General features: G+C 34.5%; 1 protein-coding gene across 5 annotated transcripts in view; it reads left to right on the top strand.

The window, feature by feature from the left end:
• The window catches only part of LOC128994159 (ecotropic viral integration site 5 ortholog-like), a 130,825-nt gene that overhangs the window by 77,659 nt on the left and 30,259 nt on the right, over window positions 1-22,907 (top strand). The window lies entirely within an intron of this gene.

A 22,907-nucleotide genomic window follows, 5' to 3' on the forward strand; every position in this document is an offset into this window, starting at 1 on the left:
CCTACGTCACAGACCTGTTTACCTTCCTTCCCATAGCATTTTATGATTGCAGATACCTTAATCTAATGGTCATAAACAGTTCCCACACTCCGGACAGCTCGTATTTACTACTTCCTTTACCACTTCCTACGTAGCGGACCTGTTTCCCTCCCTTCCCATAGCATCATAGGATTGCAAATGCCTTAATCTAATGGTCATAAACAGTTCCAACACTCCCGACCGCTCACCTTTACTACTTCCTTCGCCACTTTTAACGCCACGGACCTGTTTCCCTCACTTTCCATAACATTTTATGATTGCAAATGCCTTAATCTAATGGTCATAAACAGTTCCCACATTCCAGACTGCTCACCTTTCGTACTTCCTTCACCACTTCCTATGTCGTGGACCCGTTTTCCTCCCTTCCCATAGAATTTTAGGAATGCAGATACCTAAATCTAATCGTCATAAACAGTTTCCACACTCCAGTCTGCTCACCTTTAGTACTTCCTTTAGCACTTCCTACGTCACGGACCTCAAGCTAGTGTCGTCATTTGATTATATTTATGATTCATGCCGTTTCTGTTCTAATATCTGTGGAATTATGCTATCAGCTATTTCTTCATCTGCTGCATTCCAAAGTCAACAGCTGATCATATGTCTTTGTTTATGTGTCAAATACTGCTTCCATAAGGATTACATTGAAACTTTGAGACCCAGTGGGGCGGATTCCTGAGAGTTATTTTTAACGCCATGTAGATGTTGGCACTCACCGATATGGTATTTATCACCATCCAAAATTTGAAAACGATTGATTTAGCCGTCTAGGAGGAGTTTGCGTATTACGAAATGCATAAAAGTCGACGTATAAGAGCTTCGCTCGCTTCGCTCGCTCCGCTCAAAAATAGAATATTGTTCCTAATTTAAACCAATTAGATCTGAGTTCATTTTAGCATTTAAGCAATTAGATCTGTTATCTGACTGATAAACTCCTCGCAAATCCAGACTAGATTCGAACCATCGGTCTATGATGTTGTCTCCTGGTCAAATACAGCGCAATTTATAACAGAAAGTACTTGGTTTCTAAATTTGCAGCCTTGTGATAGTTTCCTGAATTGATTTGTTATGGCCTACCCGCATACATTTGTAAGTGTTGTTTTTTTAAGTTATAAGTATCTATCTTCTAATTGGGTATTTTGAAAAATATGTTTTTATGGCTCTAAACATTGGTCTTCTTCAGAAATATTTTATTCGTGCATGCTTTATATGTGATCATTCAAATTTTAAGTCTTGTGTAAAAAGTTTTACACTATAATATTTTCGATATTTCCATCTATAGCAATTTTATTATTTAATTATAGCAATTTTCCATATTTTCATATTAAATACTGAAAATTTTTCAGTATTGAAATTGTGAACATAATTTATGACAGGGACGCATATATGAGCTTAGTCATAAAGTGATGTTAACCCAGAAAACTGGGGATCCGTCGGTCATAAAGTTACGCTCAGCTCGTGTAGTGATTTTATGACTAGAACGTCATATAAACCTCTTAAACCTCTTCCGCTTTTAGGTTAATCATTGTTTACATCCCTGACAATTTATTCCACCGTTTACAAGACCTAGTTTTAAGACTTAACTTCCGTAAACACTCCACTGATGTATATGTTTTTTCGTTGTGTTTTTGTAAGGTTTGCATTTGTTATAATTTTCTCAACGGCTATTTGTACTTATTATGGTGTTGTATTTTTGCATACAATTGCTATGCTTTGTTATGTTTTATGATGCTGTATTGACGACGTCATTACTAACAAGGGTAGAGACGATCTCATGTAAAAAGAAGAGAGCCAAAGTGACATTAATACTTGCATGTATTGCTTATCCAACTGTATGTTGTTTTATCATTTAGAAAAATAATTTATGCTAATTGAAATTAAGTAAAATTAACATTTAATACTTTTTTAGTTTGCGTTTTTATAGGGTTGGGAAGAAATGTATGTTATTTTTTTCGCCGGTTCGATCCTGCGAAAAGCCAGAAGTTTTTGTTTCAAAACCGAATAAAGCTAGTCTTGATCCTTATAATAAATGGTCATGGCTAGTCAGTAACAAACTGTACCTCATTCGTGCAATACTCATATTCGCTTCCAGATTCACACCCATGTCTGTTTTCACGTACATTTCCCTCAACTAGACTACTGTAATATATTCTGAAATATTAGAACTGCAGGAACCCATTTTATTAATTTTATGTAGTAATTACTTTCCAAAAGTTATGCTTTATGTTGTAATTAAATATTGACCTAACTGCAAGACTGTGAAGGTATTTCCCATTGCTTTACTTGCCGCAAATTACAGTTCTCGCACGCAGAAAGCGTAACATTCCGCGACAAATTACCACACGCGTTCAACTGTTATTGATGTCTGTCTTTACTACATCGTAAACAATCCAGAGTTTTTGAGCGAAGCGAGCCTTGGAAAGGTAGAAATGCACAATGAGTAGTAAACCTGGGTCGCACTCGTCAAAGACGTTAGAATAGAAAGTTGATTGGTTGTCTTTGACGAGTGAGAACCGGAAATGTAGTTGAAAGTATGTTCACTTGTTTTGGTTCATCACAGCTGACTGATTGTAAATGTATATTATGTTTTATCATGTTGTTGGTTTGTGTTGTTAAGCTACAGATATGTTTTTATCATTTTCGATTGTGATGGGGACGCTAGGTGCGTATTTTAACCCATCCATTGCTTCTACAGCGCTCAACATAGTACGAATTTAACAAGTAAAAATACTTTTAATTTATAGCTTTTGTACAGGGTGTAATAATAACCATGACGGACTTTTCATCTGGGGCTTCGCCCTTCTAACGTTTGATATATTTTGATATACTTTCAAAAATCCAGTGATGCCAGTGATGTCTATATAACGGTGATACGTGAATTTTAATTTAATAACAGCTGGTCCTTAAATCTAATTTTTAACTACACAGTCAGGTGGAAACAAGAGTCGAAATAGTTTTATGAAAGTGGATTTTAAATAGGCAATCAATTCAATTATTCAATCAATCATCAATTATTTAAGATGGGGACGCCACTATGTGCGTATTTTAACCCAAATATGAGTGAAGGATGAGTGGCGCGATCTTATAGTCTTGTTAGTGACTAAGGCCGACATGTTCCTTAGACACAGCTGTTAATTAATAGCCCATACAGCTAATGGCAACTAAGGGACCTACAGTTTACTGTGGAATCCGAACCACATTTTTAATTGTGAAATTGAGGAAGAAGACAAATTACTCTTGAGAGTATCACTCTACAATCAGAAAATCTAATTCATTCACAAACTAGTAGTTTTATACACCTAGTAACTATCTTAAACAAAAAAGGGAAAGAGTATCGAATTATTAGTTTTGAATCTAAAAAATGTTTTTAACTCAATTAAAATGCGCACCGGTCTCCTGGTACTAATTATTGTAAGGTTAGTGTGTATGTTATTTTGGTGTGATATATTCTGGTATGTATTTTTTGTGAGCAGTTTTCACTTTTGCAACTGTTTCATCATTACAAGATCAGTTCCCAGTTCCCCATTGCCATATTGGCGTACAATCACTAACTGCCTTTTAACTGAGACAAATGCTCTCGCTCGCCAGCTGTTGAATTGTCATCGTGGCGTTCTCGCCTGATTTCTAATCATATTAGTGTTGGTATTGGATTTTTATAGAATTTTAATGTAATTTCGAAACGTATCTGTTGGCTATGTTGATTTATTTTAGTTGGCTTATGTTGATTTTTTTTTGTTGGCTAGTTTAATGTATAGAGCTGGGTTGTTTGTCATGTTTGTATCTGAAGTGTTGTTTGTAATGAATCCTTATCGGGTGGAATTGATTTTTACCGGAAAACAATAGTTTTGTATTATATATATATATTACAGATTTTTCTTTCAATTGTCTGGCTTGGCTATGATTTCTAATGAAAATGTCCATGCAGTACAATTTTAGTAATCTGGTCGTTAACGGAGTTGAAAACATAGGTGCTAAATACCCAGAAACAAACCAAATTGTTTTAAATTAAACCGCAAATACTGTAGTGCTACTTCTACTTCGACTGAAGTGGCTGTTCTTCTTTAAAATGGGAAAACAATTTCAATTACCTCTGGTTTAAAGGTTTGTCAATCTCTATCACTTTACCTATACATCTTACCTACCTATGCAACTGTATCACAGCCTCAAAAATGGTTGATTTTATCGATGGAATCGGCTTTTTATAGTTAATAATCTTTTCCACCATGGCTGTTTGACTTCGGGTGTTGATTTTAGCAGTATTTTATTGGAGTTTATGTATTTTTGAGGTTGGAAACAGCATTAAGCAACACAGTACAGTATCTCATAGTGATGGTGATGGGCGTGTCTTTATCATGATATTACCCAGAGTAATGAGATGACAGCATACAATCTGGTTGAGTGGCTAATCTCTAAACTATGGGAGCGTTATGTGTTTGATTCTCTTATAAAAGAACGCAGAAAAAATTGTTTCGATATTTTGGTTTATAATAGCTAACTGAGGGCATTTGCAGTTTTACTTCTTAATATCATATTTTTGGCTAGTTTCCCTGTAGAGAAAGTTCGGAAGTAGCTGTTGGCCCAGGACCGATTAACTTTTTCGTTTTGAGGTCCCCAGAGAAGAAAAACACCATCCGTTCGTATGCATATGTCCTTGTCGTCATAATTATGTCTTGTGTATTTATGTGTCCGTTAGCACGAAAACTCGAAAATTCTCATGTTAGAATAGTACATATGGTCACATATGGGAACAAATGGTCAGAAAAAAACAACTTCTGTAGTTTACTTGGTTATGGATATAGTTTGATAACACTTTTGCGTATGTAGTTTTTTTTTTTACTAAACTATCCATATTTTACCAAAAACATACTGTATACATACTTCATAGTGGCGATTAAACCTCATGCTATTAAAATAGGTAATACATCTGACAACCTTTGGACATATTTGAGTGAAAATCCAATTGGGCAACATGAAATTCGCTTAGTCTGCAGGTTTGGTGTGGGGGTATTTTTATGATTCTCATTTCCGTGGCATTCCTAATTAACATCAACTGTATAAATTAACTGGGAAGCTTTTATTACAGTACTACGTATTAAACAATTACAACTTGCTAACTTAAGTCAATGCCTACATTTAAATGCACGAATTTCTATTTTAAAAGGCTAACTATGCATTAGCTGTTAAAGAACTTTTCCACCGCACTTCTGTTATCAGTCAGTGATAAGAAATATGTCAAACTCGGTGATTCAAATAGTGCCATCATATTCAAGGTTGTGCTGTTAAGCTTGTTGCGAACGTAAACTATAATTGGAGGTAGGCAAAGATAACCTGCGCCGATAAGTTAAGTTTAATGGTACAGTTTAATTCCATTCCAGATGTAACGTTGAAATAGTCAGATTGTCTTAATTTATTGTGATAAACTTGTAATTTCAATTTACTTTTCTTTTATTTTGTATTTATCGTGATAGTTGAATCATCAAACTTAAACATAAAATAAATATAAGTATTATGCTGCATATTTGTGTCAATAGCTTGAGTTTGACTCTAAATATATGTCAATTAGGAATTCTGTATTTCTAAATTAGAGATTGGACAAACGGTTATGTTAAAGTTGGGTTTCATGAGTACAAACAGAAGAGGGGGTTTTTTTTTTGGAAGAATTCTTAAGCATTAAACTTAATTACTTAACCAATTAACGAACCAATTTAACCAATTAACTTAATTGGTTAATTGCTAAACTTTTTACTTGGTGATCTATTCAAATTGGGAAAGGAGTACATACCTAAGCTTCGGAACTAACGAAACGTATGTATGCGGAGCAGAGCATTTCATATTGAAAATGTTATTAAGTAATTTGTTCATTAATCCTGTATGGTTTGAGTGTTCTATTTTAAGATTTATAACCTAAATTTCTGTTTGTAGTTCCTTTCTTTCGTGTATTTCATTATTTAAAAGTACATGTGTGGATATTATTTCTATCTAATTTTTAAAACAAATATTTGTTTCCAGGTATGTCCAAGAAGAACTTATCATAGCGACGCGTTTTCTGGGTAATGTACAACTTGTGTTATTAACACTTTTTCCTGCGATTAACAATTTTATGCGTTCTAAAACAAATTGGCCAAATAAGAAAAACACATGTATTTGTAAACTATACAAGTATAAAAATCTGAGTTTGCGTTGCTATCAAGCTTGTACTAAATTCGAACCTTTTGGTTGTGTATAGTATGCAACACGTAAGAACCATGGGTAGGCTGTTGCATGTGTTGTAAATAAATGAGTTATGCATGTTAAGGTCAAGGACGCTAGTGAATATGTTCGTTATCTTTTGCAAATGTTGGGCTAGTCCTTCACTGTATACGTCATTCACTACGTTAGTATTATGTTCGTTTGTGTTTAAAGATTGTAAACTAGCAATATTTGTTTGTTACAACGAAACACACGAGTTTATTTTGTTAATACAAATAATATACTTGTTTAAACCAGATTGATTTCAATAATTAAATACACTATTAAACATAGACACTACTGTGGAGTGGATTTGTCAATTAGGAATTTTAGCTAGTTTGAATACCCCCTGACAAAGCAAACCACTAACTTTGCGAATTTCCATTTTGTTCCAATCTATTTTTACCAAAATATGTATAAATTAGAATGAATGCCGTCGTTGGACTCTAAAGAAATTAAAACGAAAGGGTAGATTGGTCTCGGGTCTAGGTATTGCCATGAGATCCATGGTTATAGATTATTTCCCAAATGGGAAATCAATTAATGTTTAAAGGACAACCTTTAGTAAAATAAGGAATATTTCAAGTCACCATCAACATTCACGGTATGAAAAACGTAAAGATAAGTAAAGTTTCAATAGTAACTCCCTGTATTAGACAATCGTCCAACTATACTTTCCAAGTATAAAAAACTAGTGTTAGGTGTTCTATGGAGATAGCATGTACTTCAGTACCCTATGCCAATGATCATACCATAGGTTGGGTGTTTTTAAGAAATCTGTAAATTTTTAGGTTAAGTACAATTGCAAAATCAGTCAAAACATTGGGGTTTTGTTATTAATCTGATCAACAATAAAAAATATTGTGATACACTTTATTTTCTAACATTGATACAAGCCAACGAAGTCGTATCGGTAAAAAATCCGCTAACAAAACCTAACTATAGCTATCAAAAATGTTCTGCTTTTAAGGAGATAGGCGTTTCAGTATAAAATCTTAAGTTTTGAAAAGTCTATATGCATGTATAAAATTCAGACCAGCGGGAGAGAAATGTATGTCAATTAAACTAAACTATTCATCATTTATCTCTTTGCAAAATGCGCTACAAATAAAATAAATGTTAACATTTTGAAATGGTAAATGCTTGAATGAATATGTTGCATCTTTGATGTGTACAAAACACATCGATGTACAATATATTGTAAAAGAACTCAGTTGACCAAATATGTTCAAATTCAAGGAGCTGCAAATTATCTTGCTGTTGGAATGAGAAATAGTGCTGCTTTGGAATCAACCTTATTTTACCCTCTGTCAACAAAAAGGTGCTGACGTAGCCTCGATGCTGTGCGGACTCAGCAACTCTGCTGACGTAATAGGTAAACATGCTTCGTCTGATGAGTTTACATACATTGTTGTCAGTCCTTTGTTTGTGTGTGTCGTCATAACGTGTTTGTTGAACGTCTTATTTATTGTAGAATAATATCTGTGAAGAGTGTTATAAAACCATTTAAAATTGACGTGGAGTGGATCGAATAGCATGATCTGATTTTTAATGAAATCGTAGGCGCCTGCAATGGAAATGGAAGCCTTTCGTTTTAGTTTAAACAATGCCCAGTCGCTCATGGTAACTTTTTCAGACGATAATGTGATCGGCTACTATATTACTAATGTGGCATGGGTATGCTTCTTGAGTTGAAAATGTTACTGTATTACTAGCAGCCAGCAAGTGTCAAACGATTGCCAAATTGGACAGCGTTTTAACTCAGCTGATAGTTTCAGTAAATGATTCAGTTTTTTCAAACAATCGCGCGTTGTTATAGTGTGGTATCATTGGGTATTCGTCATAAGATATTTCAATGTGACTGATTTACTCAGCGTGTTTTTTTTTTTTTTTTTTTTTTTTTTTTTTTTTTTTTTTGCCATTGACTAACTCGGTGGTGTTTTATTTTATACCAGTACAATGTTTATCGAATATTAAAAATTGTATAAAAATTCTATTATTAAACCGCACAATCACTACATATCCCTACAAAACACAATTTTCATCACAAGATGCAGACGCAATAATGAGAATAAATATCCCGCAACTCATAGGTAGCGGTTCTATTAGCATTGATTATATTGTACACACGGGTGACGCATGTATGATCAGTCTATTTAAGTAGGAGCTAGAAAGTAGGAGCGGATCTTCGTTCCGTTAAGTGGGAAAACGTAAGCCACTTAGAGGTGTGCTATTTCAAATTGTTCAGTTCAAAATGCTATACATTATGTTCTATATGAGCCGATAAATAAATTCAAAAAATACATTTTTGTATTAAAGTATCGAAGTTTACGTGGATACTACTGAACTATAGCCTATAAGGCCTTGCCGGGACAGACGTGGCATCGCTGCACTCCCGGCCTACCGAAACAGCTGTTTTAGAGGAGGCTATGACTGTACATATGCTAACAGAGTAAATAACATTGATATTTACTCAATACAGGCCTTTATTATTACCTGTAATATGTACAAACAGCGTGCAATATTGTTGCATGTCTTGATGTGAGTTATGATCTGACTTCGTGAGATGATGACATCCATCTTATCAGCTGATTGTCATTATTGACCGCCCGTGGTGATCTTTCACACCTTCGACTGCTAAATCTTTCCAACATGGGTTTGCTGTAGTTTCTTATCTTCAAAGTGATCTATTTTGTGGACGCAGCTTCGGTATATGCTAAGCCATGTTTGAGTGTGTGATTGGGTTAAGCTGGGTTTTCCTAGGCGCGGAATCGGCGAGCGGAGAGAGGAACGCGCGGAGAGCGGACTCCACTTGTCTTAGGCAATTTAATGTTACTGTTTTCCTAGAAGCGGAGCGGAATGCCATGTTAATTTCAATTCCGCTCTCCGTGTTCCTCTCTCCGCTCTCCGCTTCCGCGCCTAGGAAAACCCAGCTTTAGGGTGGGTTTAAAATGTCGTACAGCTCTTCCACCATCCAGGATTATTAATTTTAAAACTAATGATGAATGGTGGAACGGGTCTGGTTTGGAACCACCAAAAAACCATTATGTTGAAAAGAGTTGGCCGTTTTGTCATGACGTGTGATCCATATATTCCTCACTAATTTGTCATCGTACTGTATAATGTTGACATTAGAGTGTAAATGAGGTGAAAGCAACCTTGTATTATATTCTGTTAAAGGTCGCACGATATATAAAAACACGACATCACAGTTGTTAATGTGTGATTTTACAGCATGGGTGGGTCTGGTATTTCATCATAGGACGCGCCTAAAATAGTATATTCAACCAAGAGATCAAATAAGTATTCCCTATTAGCTTGAGTATAGTTGTATTAATCACAAAATTGAAAGACATCCTGCAATTTTCAGGTTTAAAACAAGTTAGATACGAATTATTAAGATTTGTTAATTTAGCTGCACCCAATTAGGAGTTATCTCTTTAGCTCTCAGATCTTCTTGTATACAGTCAGTCGGTATCAAATATTGTTCTGAGTAAATTAAAAAAGGTTTCACGTTATTTTTACCAATGTACGAAGTTTTAAATGGCCATTATTTTAAGGAACATCATAAAAATGCACAAAATTTCTCACTCGGTTCTTTTTAATAGGTATATGGAAAAATACATTCTAGTAGATTCAAAATAGCTAGCCTTTTCTCTAGTGTATACAGCATACATATATATTTTCTGTTTGAATATTTTGCAAATACTGTGACATTGTGATAAGGTGAAGCCCATTAAACGTGCGGCAATGGCTTGTCAGGAGTGTGACAAGAAGCTTGTCACTAAATTGCCACTTCCGTTCAAACCTGCGGTGCATTGGCCTCGTTGATGGCTGTCAAGAGTGTGTTATACAAAGGCAAGAAATGTTGGCATGAACTGCTGAGTGGACAAATTATACTCGTTATGCATCTTCCGTTTGTCTGTAAAATGTAATTACGTTGTAGTTCTGGGATTAATTTATCGAAAAGATCATCGGGGTCGCCCTCTCCGATTTTAGTATTGAAAAAATGGCCATCTTATTATTTTATCGGCGTACCCAGGCAAACTAAATACAATTGCATTTTTTGCCATACTGATGTAACATATATTACCAACGAGGGGCCACATTTGAATACTAATTTAAATCATTTACTTCACAGTTTAGTACTTAAACACTGTTTCTAAATTGGGTAGGCTGGTCAATTGGTTTAATCGCGTGCATTCTGTCCTAGTGATTTGGGTTCAAATACCACCAAACACTATTCTGGTTTCTATCCATGTGACAATTAATTCTGTGAACAAGTAATTCAGAGCCTACATTATCTAGTGTTCAAGTCCACTGATCTAGTGAGAAATAAATCCTAGGTATGTCAAGTTAGGTTCACTTTCTACGTATTTGACACCCTCTAAAAGCAAATTTGTTTTTGCCAAAAACTGATTAACAACCTAAATAAGTTCAACAGACTTATTTGGTCTTTGACTTATAATCCATGGCTATCTAACGCCTCACAAAAAATATTAAATTGAAATTAAATAAAGACGTTTATTATACAGTAATTCTGTCAAGTTCTATATTGTTTTCATCCAAATTGTACTTTCGGAAGATATTTAAGTACATTATCTCGATAGGAAGTAACTTCCATTTTACTGCCTTAGACTGTGTTCAGCCAATAAAATTATCTCCAAGTTAGGAAATTATACCTTTCATAATCCTCCAGAAGCTTTTAAAAGATTAGGTTGCTTCCATTATATAGTTTACCAGAGTTAACTTGAGGACGGCATCTCGAGATGCCTCTTGAGTCTTCCCCATTTCCCCATTTCCCCATTTCTCCATTTCCCCATTTCCCCATTCCCTCATTCCTCCTCCAATTCGCTTACTGTGACAGTTACAACTTCCTTGCTTCTGTGCTTGTCTTCTGGTTGAGGTCTTAGATAATAATAACAAACTACTTAAGTATTATCCAGCGAAATTAAAAAGATAATTTGACATATTTAGTATGAATTGGCTTTAGTATTCACAATTTTTAACCTAGTTTGAAAAATACCTAATAGTTTTTAAGTAAATAAATCCATGGTTTTGAAATAACGTAGATTTTTGAAAATTTCTGTGGTTTTTTTTTTTTTTTTTTTGTACAGTACTTAGCTAACTATACTAAACTGAGTATTTAGTTAACTTTAGGCATTCATCACATTATACGGACAATGCGGCGAAAACGTAACTGTTCTCAAAATGTTATCATCAATCAATAAGCGAATTTTTATTTAATGAAAACCCACAATAATTTTTGTTTCCAAACATTTAACCTGAACTTTCTCTATTTAAATAAAAAAGTATATTAGAAAAATCAAATTTTTATCACTAGTTTTAAATTATTTATCTTCCCTATAGTTATTTTTCTATTGCTGTTTCGATTTATTTTCTCCGGTAAAATAATTAATTTTTCTATACACTAAACGAGCTCTACGCTAAATTTTATTTACTAATAAAAATGAACTCGGATGTGTTAGAGTTTTTAAAGATTTAGTTATATCAATAACCCGCTATGTTTAATACGAGTTTAAACTATTGTTCCATGTTATATTCGTATTGACAGCAGGGTGACGTATTCCTTAGACTCTACGACGGTGGAACATTAGAGAGGTTTTCGTCTGAATCAATTTGGCTGACCCTTAGTTTTCTTTGTTTCCTTAAAGCCTGGTAAGTGCATTTTCTAGGAATTCTCTCAAAAATAACTTTTCAAACACGTCAAAAATCCTTTTACACTTTACAACATTTTAGCAACAGCAGTCTACTTTTAAACCACTGTACATTATTTTTAGCCGTTGAGTTTAGGTTGTCATTACACCGTCTTATGTAACCGTCTTAGACTATAATGAAATCGTACAAATAATAAATAATAATTGGGTTTTCCTCTATGAATTGGTCTTAAACGAACCAGTTTCAAAAATATCTGAAAATCCCCGTTTTTAAGCTTTTGGTTTCAAAAGTTTTAATTTGCTTGACAACATGCCAAAGCCAAATAGGGAACCTTTTTCATTAAATCATGTTTGAATTCAGCATTTTACAAACTGTATTTTGGAAGTAGGGGCTTCTCAATTTCATTCACTAAGAGGATATTCAATTAGGCTGTTGATTAATGTAGGCTATTACCTTAATTGATTGTCTGGTAGAAATCTGATATAGTATGTCTAATCTTCTAACTTAATTGCTCTATATTATGTGCGCTTTCCCGATTACTACAAATTATAACAATCATTAACTGAAAATTCCTTTATTTATAATCATTCTTTTATTAATCCACGTGTTTTTCGTTGTATATTTTATTTCAATGTTCTTACGATTATTTTAAGCTATTATTGATTCCGGATAAAGAATTTTGTATTTATCTCTCTTAGTGTTGTCTCAGTTTTACGCCAACGGATCGTTGGACAAGTTACTTTTCCGATTGTCTTCCTGGCATCTTTCCACCCCATGTCTGTTTTTCTTCACTATTTTCTTTCAACTCGGCTTTTTTTATTTGACCCCTTCTCCCTTCTACAGCCTATTTTTATCAACGAGCACATAATGTAAATGCACATAATATATAAACATAAAATAAATTTATATTATGTGCTCGTTGATTTTTATCCTCGATTCATTTTGTTCATTTTATATACAATTTTCGCTATCTGAGAGTATAACACCTTCTTAATGTAATTAGGTCTATGGTTGAGTATTGACAAAATGAGAAGTAAGGATTGGGAATATTGTTTTTTTTTTTTTATTATCTTGATAGTGAACCATTTGTTACAGTAGTATTCGTGGTAATACATATATTCGTCTGTGTAACCAAAACCTTTTAAAATAGTAAACGAATTTCCAAAAAGGTTTTTTTTCAATTTTTTAAGCTACTCAAGTTTTACACACAACAATTTTTCCTGCATGAAAAAGATACAAAAGTTAATTAAACTACAAAATCGGCTGGAAGGTTACCCAGGTAGGTTTCACCATTTTCACCTCCATATAACGTTAGGTGAAGGCCGTTGCGTTGTCCGCTACCGGTGCATTGTACCAGCTGTGTCGCCAGCACCGGTGCTGGTAATTGTTGATCAGCTGATTTCAGCTTTCCTGTATCCGTCATGGACACAGCTGTGCCGAATTAATTACTGTGTGTAATTCATTCAAATTATGTATTTTGTCGTAGGTTTGCATTCAATATTGAAAACGTAAGTGCAGAAAGTGTGCATGCAGGAAACGGCCTTGATGCGTTTTACAATATGAAATGTGAAATTTTTCTCAGTCTGCGGAAGAGAGTTATAGTTATATCTGCTATTGTCACGTTGGTTGTAGGCGTGTCTCTGAGTCTCACTATTGTGGCAGTCTCTTCCTCATCTCTCATCTCATGTCTCATATCTCTGGGAGAGCGTGAGACAAGGATACGTGAGACTTCTAGGAATGTTCGTTCACGCACCTCAGAATGTGTTACATTGTTACTGCCCGACCTACATTACATTGGGCTACTATCGTATCGGAAACTTTGACTTCGGTAGTGTCATATTGTTAAAAGGTGATAGTGGGAGCATGATAACAAATCGAGAATTTTGGTCCTATTTCGATTCAATTAAGCATGGGCGTGTAAAGTACGCTTTAAGTTCGAGAACCAGCAATATTGGATCAAAAGAACGTAGTGTTATGGGTATTTTAATAAAAAAAAAATGTTTTTAAACTTTTTACTCTTAAAATAGACATGAACAATTTTCATTGCACCCATCGTGATTGCTTTCAACAACAAATAACTTTGTAAGAATTGTTTTAGGATTAAAGGTTACGGAGAAAATAAAATTAATGCACAGTACGTTTAAAATCCTCATGTTATTATTATGCTGAAAAGTTAAACGGTTGTAGTTGGTTTTTTATAGATATAATTTGAACAAATTTGGCCAATTTATTTATTTTTTATCATATGAAATGATAAATTATAATTTTTTTTTATTCAGTCAAATGGAAATTCGCGTAGTCCGCAGGTTTGCTGCTAAGGGGGTATTGCTACTGAAGTTTTCCCGCCATATCCCAGTTGCATGTCAGCTGTTGTTGTGTTCTGCTAAGTGATAATCGATGCGCTCAAGCTCACTGTCATGAATGTATAAAATATGCTTTTATCTGAAGGTTTTTTATGATATTTTTTACATTTTGTCGTTTACACACTAAGCTCTATTGTACTTTAAACATGTAAAGGGTTTCCTTAATTTGATTGAATTAAATTATAACATCGCGATGACTTTGTTTGAGTTGATGCTAATTTAAACTTTCGTCTTAATCTATGCAATAATGCAATCTCTCAACTTATTTCAAATTTTCAATGTCGGTCTATATTTTAGAAGACGTCTCATTAATTAGTTTATCAAACTGTAATGTTTGAACACATTTTAGTAATGTAAATTGTATTTAGTGATATTTTTTGTGTTGTCAAAATCATGTACACTTCATTTTAGAACTTTATATTACTATTTAATAATCTTGGATCCTAACAGTTTACATTTTTTTTTGTTGATATAACGTAATAAAATGAACTTGAAACCGTAAAATTAATAACGTCTTTGTATAAACTTTGGCTTTCTTAAGAACTCTCGCTGCGGTGTAAATATTCCACTAAAGTTTCAAAGAACTTCCCCAGCTTATTAATTTTGCCAAACTGTAAACATTACCACTCATAATAACCTAGAGTAAAGTGATTGTGCAGCGTCGCTTCTTGTTTCACTCTTGGAAGTGTAATTAACTTGGTTTACACTCGGTTTAGTTGGTATTCCTGTGATGTAATTGGTGGCAAAACTGTTTCCGGTCAGGAAATGGACGTTTGCCCATCACCTGACCGACTGCAATGTTTGGTTATGTCGTGTTACCAAAGTGTATTTTAGATGTTCTCCATTTTCGACAAACCCGATTGTAATTTTAAATTTATTTTTCTTTATGTCGACGCTAGTGGTATTTTTAAGAGACAATGTACAGTATGTACTGAAATAACGCTTTTTAGGGAAAGCGGTCCTAACCCAAGTTATGAATGTGTCGGGAATCAAACTGTACCTCCCGCATCGATTTGATTGATAATTGATTTGATTAACCAAGTTTCAAGCAGTTATATCTTTTGTAGAGATTCCATTCGTTAACTTCCTGTAACTATTGTGTTTAAGATAAAGTATACATTGTATTTTTGTTCAATTTTAGTAAATTAACGCAATAAAAGTAGTATAATTGTCTTTTGCCGACCAATAATATCATATATTATCTGATTCATAAATTACTAAATTGCTAAATTTACCCCATGTAGTTGTCTGACTTCAATATCCACAGGCCAATGATACAATTTTGACATGAAACGAGTTATCTACAGCACATGACAGTGGTGTATCTATAGATTAAATTTGACGACGTCTACACACCATATTGAGTATTTTGGTTTGAAGGATATGTATCGAGTGGATGATAGATCAGCTGTTTACATTTATTGAAAGCCCGTCGATCAACGACAGCTGTGTTTAGTTTCGAACCATCAAAAATCTACTGACTTTTCTCAGGATCGAATCAGCAACCTCTGATCAGTAGGTGAGCACTCTATCCACTCAGACAAAGTTGGTACTGAATATTCAGATCGCAAGCAATCACATCGGTGATTCCGATTACCAAGCAAGCAGCATATGTAGCTATCCTAGACAAAGATGATCCTAATATTCACACAATGCATATTGTTAGATATTCATAAGCGATCAATTCACATTAGGTTATCGTTGATCATTTCAAAGCAACTGCCTTTTCTCAGGTTCGAATGAGGAATTTTTTGAATAATACGAGAGCTTGTTAAATACTCAGCTAGGCTTAATAGTGTCGATTGAATATTCATATCCCAAGCCGTCTCATTAGCTTGTCCTTGCCCAGTGAGTGGTGAGTATGACGGATGTACGCCTCTCATCCCTAGTGACTCATCAGTAACAGAACCGCCCACCATCATATATACACAGACTATATGTGAATTGTTGACACTTGGTGTTTGAAAGATAAATTGATTGTTAGACATTTGATCCTTTAGGATCTGCAGAGATTTACACATTTCTGAGCACAAAAAGTAGCAATCGTAGTGTTCCGTTACTCATTTTACTTTCTCCCCCTGTACATCGAGAAAGGTATTGTTTTTGTAAATATTTCGAGTTAGTGTTTTGGTTGGATATAAGTTATGGGTCCCCTGTGTAGCTCAGGACACTGTGGTCCAATTTTGATGAAATTTGGTATGTGGGTACTAATCCATAGCAACTCCAGGTATATTGTACTTTTTAGAAAATTTGATTTTCAACTGTGATTTTCCCATAAAACCCATACAATAATGGAAAAAATGTGTATTCAACAATAGTCTGGAACGATTTTGTTTATTATTTAGTATGTTATAGTCCTTTAAACCTGAACAAAATTTTACAACTCCCATTTCTGTAAATATTACGGTTCCAAAGTTATTACAACTTGTGATTTTCCTTACATCATAGTTACTCCCACCGCTCACCCATGATAAGGGTTGTTGACAAGCTAATGAGAGAAAGTATGTGGCAGATTGCTGTTGTGGTTTATTTATACTGTTAATAGTCATCACATTACCATGTCAGGATTCAAGTAAAGTTCTGGAGTTTCGTAAACAAAATGTTCTAATGAAACTATCACTTACACGAGATTGTAGTTCGCCCTAATAATTTACCAGCTGGTATGTTAAAAGATTCTCTCTTATGCAAATATCAATGCACTACTAAAATAATACCCGGCAGATAGCATTTTCCCCGAGTAATGGAATCACTAGTACTCAAGTGGGATACTACTTTTCTAAAGTGGTTTCACAGGTAAATGAACAGTTCAGCAAAGAATACTCTCAAGTTTTTGGGCGAGCGAGCTGGTCTAGTGGTTAGAGCGCGGGGCTTCAGTGCCTGGGGTCCCGGGTTCAAATCCCGCCAAATCACCAATGGATTTTATCTAAGTGATAATGCCGTAAACCCTAGGTCTAGCCTGAAGTAATGTGAAAAACAATTCCAGGCTCGTGCCTAGCGTCCTAGGACAAAAAAAGTACTCAAGTTTAATACTAGCAGTAGTACTTTGCTAAAGGGGTGCTACGTAGTCGAGTGATACTGCAAGTATTACTTTTCTCAAGTGATACTATCGCTAGTACTCCAGTGATAGCAGATGTACAGTGTAGTATCGACCCCGGTTTAACGACCAAGTTGTCGACATGAAAACATCTGGGTCAGTCTTGTTTACTAGCGGCAACATGGCTCTGGGTTGTAATCATGGAAACATGTTTCAAAGGGACACTAATACAGGGAAATACTAATCATAATTTAGGTATTACAGATAATGTTATTTGCAAAATTATAAATAACCATTCTCTGGCAAATCGTTTTGAATATTGAATCAATTTGAGCAATCTAAATGCTTCAAGAGATTTTTATAATAATAAATACTCCACCCCATTCAACTTTATATCTAGACAAAAAGAAAATTTTACATTAAACTCCTTTACGTCATTATACAATGAAGGATATTTGCGTGTGTATTAATGATTGCCATAGTATAGTTTCGATTCGATTCGTCTTGTAGTATATGTTATAATTTTCATGATAACGAGGCATACATAATAACAATAAGACTGGCAACTTTACACAACAGTTAAGGCTGATTTCTTCTTTCTACTGAGGATTCGTTAAAGGTATTTCTAAATCTTGGATTAAACATGCCAAAAACGTACGTTATGATTGAGCCCCTAATTTCGTGACATACATTAAGCTTACGTTTTTGTTTTCTGCTTTTGATTGAATTTATCGTATCTACAACCGACCCAAACTACATACAGTCAGAAACTTCGTGAAACTTGAGATGAATTAAATAATTTACTCCGTAAAAACTCGCATTACTGAAAGTGTTCTCCCAACTACATCTGCTAACTTAAATTTCACAACGATCTGAATTAATTTGTTTGAAAATTTTCAAACAGTACATGTCGATACCGAAAGTCCGTGTACACTCCTGAAATCTTTCGGAGACAGCTGTTTTTACATTTGAGGGTGTGAAATAAAGATAAGTTGTGTAATTTTATTCTGTTTTTTTTTTATGACCAATATCATGCGTTCAATACACACCTCCACATGTTGTAAGTACAGTATTGCTAGTGGGCGTCGGATCGGCGGATATAGACAATGTACATTACGTAAGTACATCACGTGGCCCAACCCTAATAGTATTACTTCGCTGCTCTCTATTTATATTGCGAAATTGCGGATTTATTTTGACCTCTAGTCTGCTTATATCGTAGTTCACTTGTTTACAGTCTATTTATTTTAATTAGGTTACAGTACAAACTGATATTTCCACCTATTCACTATTAGCTTTATCAGTTGTTTATGATTACTTTTTTTTTCAAAATAAAAATGTTAGGCATGTATAAAACATCCTCGAATTAGTTACTTTTGAAGGTTCTGTACTCAATGTCTCAATAATATATTTGGTATGCCTAATTTTGATTCTAAAAGTAGATTTTTGCGAGTAAACACAATTTTAGTACTGTAGTGTCATTAGACGTTATTAATGACAATAAATAATCCATACTCATTTCTTTACCAGTTTATACAGCATATTTGCCGTTTCTTTAGGTAAATGTGTCTTATTTTGTATGATTTAGTTTGATGTTTAACTTAATTATAAGAATGTCAGTGAATTCTAAGATGTTTTGAGATTTGACAAAAACCTTTAAAACATTTCAACCAACAAAAATACAACACGGTTTTGTTCAAACACGTTTTACGATTCGCTTGTTCTGTTCAGTACAGCGTTGTCGTTGTCGTTTTCATCGACTGTTGTCGTTGTTTTTTGTCAACCGTCCCCTGTTCAACCACAACTTTTGTTCATCCCCGTAGCTTTTACGCTGCAGATATTTTACCGTCCTACAACAAAGCTTTTTCATCACAATTCAATGTTTTAGTTATTGAAAGCCTCTATTCATTTCATTTCAGATACAAGGTTTGTTTTGGCGTTTGCGTTGCGAAAGTATTCTGAAAATCATTGATATTTTACAATAAAAAGATCACAGCTGGAGTTTGAGACTAGTTGTAGGTTTTTAGATTTGTAACAGTCCGCTGATTTAAACGAAAAAAATAGTTCCGTTAAAATATTTACCTACACCAGTTTTTTTTTTAAGTAGACGTTTCAGTTTAGTTCTTAGAATTGAAAAGTTTCACATAACAGCATTGTTTACTTTCATAACAGCATAGATTTACTGAACAACACGGGTAACGGACCAATGAGGTTCAAAGGTTGGAAGTAAAATTGTAATGATTCGAACTTCAACTAATCAGCTGTTCAGGCCAATTTATTTGTTGAATGTTGCAAGTTAGTGTTTGGTACAATGTTTCATTGCATCACTGTCAGTGGCAATGATAGGTTATAAACGAAAACATAACCTCTCTTAGAAGTTATGAGTAGTGATTTTTAGTATTTATGTAGTAGTTAAAACACTGTCGTAGGTAAAGTAGTTTACGCAACTCGCGTAAATAGTGTTAACGCATTCTTTGCGTAAACTACTATAGCTGCATTGGTACCAAAACGTCATTCGAATGTTTTTTTTTTATAATCCCGTTGCAGGTATACATTTAAATTCAAACCAATTAAAATGGTAAAATGTTTCACTAATTTGAATTTAGAATCCTTATTGCATTGGTGGAATAATATCTAATGCCTCCAACTTTCTTTTCTTCAAACGACCAAAACAAGCCAGATAGCTAAATGTATTACAGATCTGTTTGCATCTGTAACGAATCAAGATGGGATCAATTATGAGAGCAAATTCATATAGGCAAATAATTTTCAAAATGACATATATAGTTCGTCACATCTTGCTAACTTGTATCCCACTGAATTGTACTGCATACATTCCAGTAAAAATTGATGGAATCGGGTACACAATTATTATGGTGATCCATCAACCAGTTGCATCGCAACATCTCACATACTAACACACACACACACACACACACACACTCGAGCGCATACACACGAACATACGTTCAGCGCGTTGCTCCCGATCTATCAAGGCCTATCATTCCCCTCTTAACAGGCTGTATGAACTGCTGTGTTCTACTTTATCACATCGCATAGTACAACGTTCACTCTCACATTGGCGGGAAAGCGTCCTTCAGGTGATGCGACCTTTCACAGCTGTTCAACTGTACAATCAGCTGGCCTTGCGTAACAGTTTTGACCTAGACAAGTCAGCTGATTTTGCGAAAAATTACTCTACCTAATTCTGCAACGTGGGCACCATTGTTGTGCTTCGGCGGACTTCCAATGTTTACATTGATTGCTGGGAGTGTAATCAAAAGTTACGTATTCGTTTTTGAGGTAGGTTTAGAAAGCTGTTGACAAGTAAGTTAAATAGTGTGGTTTGAAAATATTAAAATTCAATAGAAATACATTCTTGCACGAATTGAAATTATTTTGCTTTTTAAGAATGTTTATTTGACCAAAATAAAAACTCTGTCTAATTATATCTGTAAATTAACCCTCCCACAGTACTATTAATTATTGACAGTTGAACATACATTTTTTTAGTACTGCATTCTAAATTCTTAAGACATTGTTTTACAACTGTGCGTTGTTTTATAGTAAATGGAGAGTCTATTGTGTGGGTACAATATATTCAAGTACTCCACTTTTCAGGAGGACTGTTTAATTAAGTTTCCCAGTCGGTAATGGAGAGTGACACCGACACCGGGGGTTGCTAAGGTTTAATAAAGTGTGTGAAAGGGGTGAAACAGCATGGGACAGCACAGTCGTGTTAACACACAATTTCTAACACATTTTGCCCCACTCAGCATCCTTTGTCAACAAATAATTTTCAGAAAGTGTTTAACCGAATTTCTTTGTTATAATTTTATTTTATTTTTGATAACAGATACTATTGCATGATAAAGTATAAGTTTTTCCCCCTCCACTTATACATCCCCTTTACATTCTAGAACTCTGTAAGCTCTGTAACTTTACATATTACTTCACTGTAGGCTTAGAGGGTCGAGGAATTATCACATGGCTAAAAAACATTGGTGATTGGCTGGATTTGAACCCGGGACCTTGTTGACCGAAGCCTCGAGCTCTACCTCACCAGCTCGCCCCTTAAGATGAAGTACGGACCAGCAGTAGCCAATCTTTTATAATACAAAAAATATTTGAATGAAACTCCCACAAAGTGTGCTACTGTAATAATTCAATTTGCTCTTTAATTCTTTCATTGCCATTGTCAAGAATAGCAGGTTGCTTAAATTTGCGTTTTTATTCGGCTGAGGACTTTTTAAACCGCGTAATAGGTAATACTAGTGTGTTATTTCAAAACGAATAACAGTTACAATTTCCAATGACTTGAAAGAGTCAACTGAAAGATAATGTAATGTATCACTTCACTTCAGTTATCGAAACTGGAAACGAACTCACTCTGAAAACGAACGCTCACTCGACTCCAGTTATTGAAACTGAAAACAAAACTCACTCTGAAAACGAATGCTCGTGTGTGTATCATGTGTTTACTATGAACAGCTGCAATTAATAAAAATTATTCGTCTGTTAAAGTAAACAAAATCATTTCTTCATAAGAAATACATTGGGATTTTGATGGTCTATGGGGCAAAGCCCTAGAACTTTTATTACAGGAATTGGTGAAAGGGGGAGTCTACACAAAAAATACTTAATTTTGACACCTCGTTTGTAAAAATCTGTCCATTAAAAACGGAGGAGTAGCGTTTTGTAGAAATCGCCTTCACATATATAATATAAGGATTTAGTTTTTACTATGATAAAAATGTGTTGGTCTTTTTCTAGACATTAAAACGTATAAGATACCTATTCCTTCAGCTGTTTCGCTATCTAACAGAAAATACTGTTCTTGATTCTTTAATAAGCCAAACTTTTAGCTTGGTTTTGTTAAATTCTGGCTTACCCGACAGAAATAAGTAAATTTGCATCAGCTATATATCAGTACCTCAATTCAAATTTTTATCCTATAACTGGAACCAATTTAATGCAGAATATTATCTCTACTTCTAAAAAATAGTGAAAGCTCATAACTGAATTCCAATTCCATTGTTTAAATGCATGACAATCGTATCTTTAGAATTCAGGACAATGTGTTGCATTTCTGATCAAACCACCCCACATTATATTCATTAGTTACAACAACCAAGGACCAGAGCAAACCTGCTGGATGTTGACAAATGATATCACATAAAGTTATCCCATTACAGTCCTAACAAGCCAAACTAGCATCATTGTCCCCAAACTCTGGTTAAGGGTCACCTCTCTTGTTTGTTTTCCTCCAGGATTAAAAAAAATAAACTTAAGCTATTTAATGGCTAGAGGATTTTTAACTTGTGCGTTTTTATGCGACTTTTATGGAGTAACATATCATCCATTGATATTGAAAGTGTTTACTTTGAATTTCTCAACACAAAAATAATGTGTCAGTAAGTCTCTTCCAAACACACATCTCCTTTGATTGGAAATGCTGTAAGGAATAGTTAAACATGATATTCTAGTTTTCAAGTAGCCTACAGTGCACATATGTTGTGCTCGCTTGTATGTACCACGCTTTTCCCTTTCAGGCAAGCTTGCTATCA

Source organism: Macrosteles quadrilineatus, unplaced genomic scaffold (assembly GCF_028750875.1).
Source record: "Macrosteles quadrilineatus isolate MER2022 unplaced genomic scaffold, UCM_ALF_1.0 Scaffold_5__1_contigs__length_97177068, whole genome shotgun sequence".
Lineage (NCBI taxonomy): Eukaryota > Metazoa > Arthropoda > Insecta > Hemiptera > Cicadellidae > Macrosteles > Macrosteles quadrilineatus.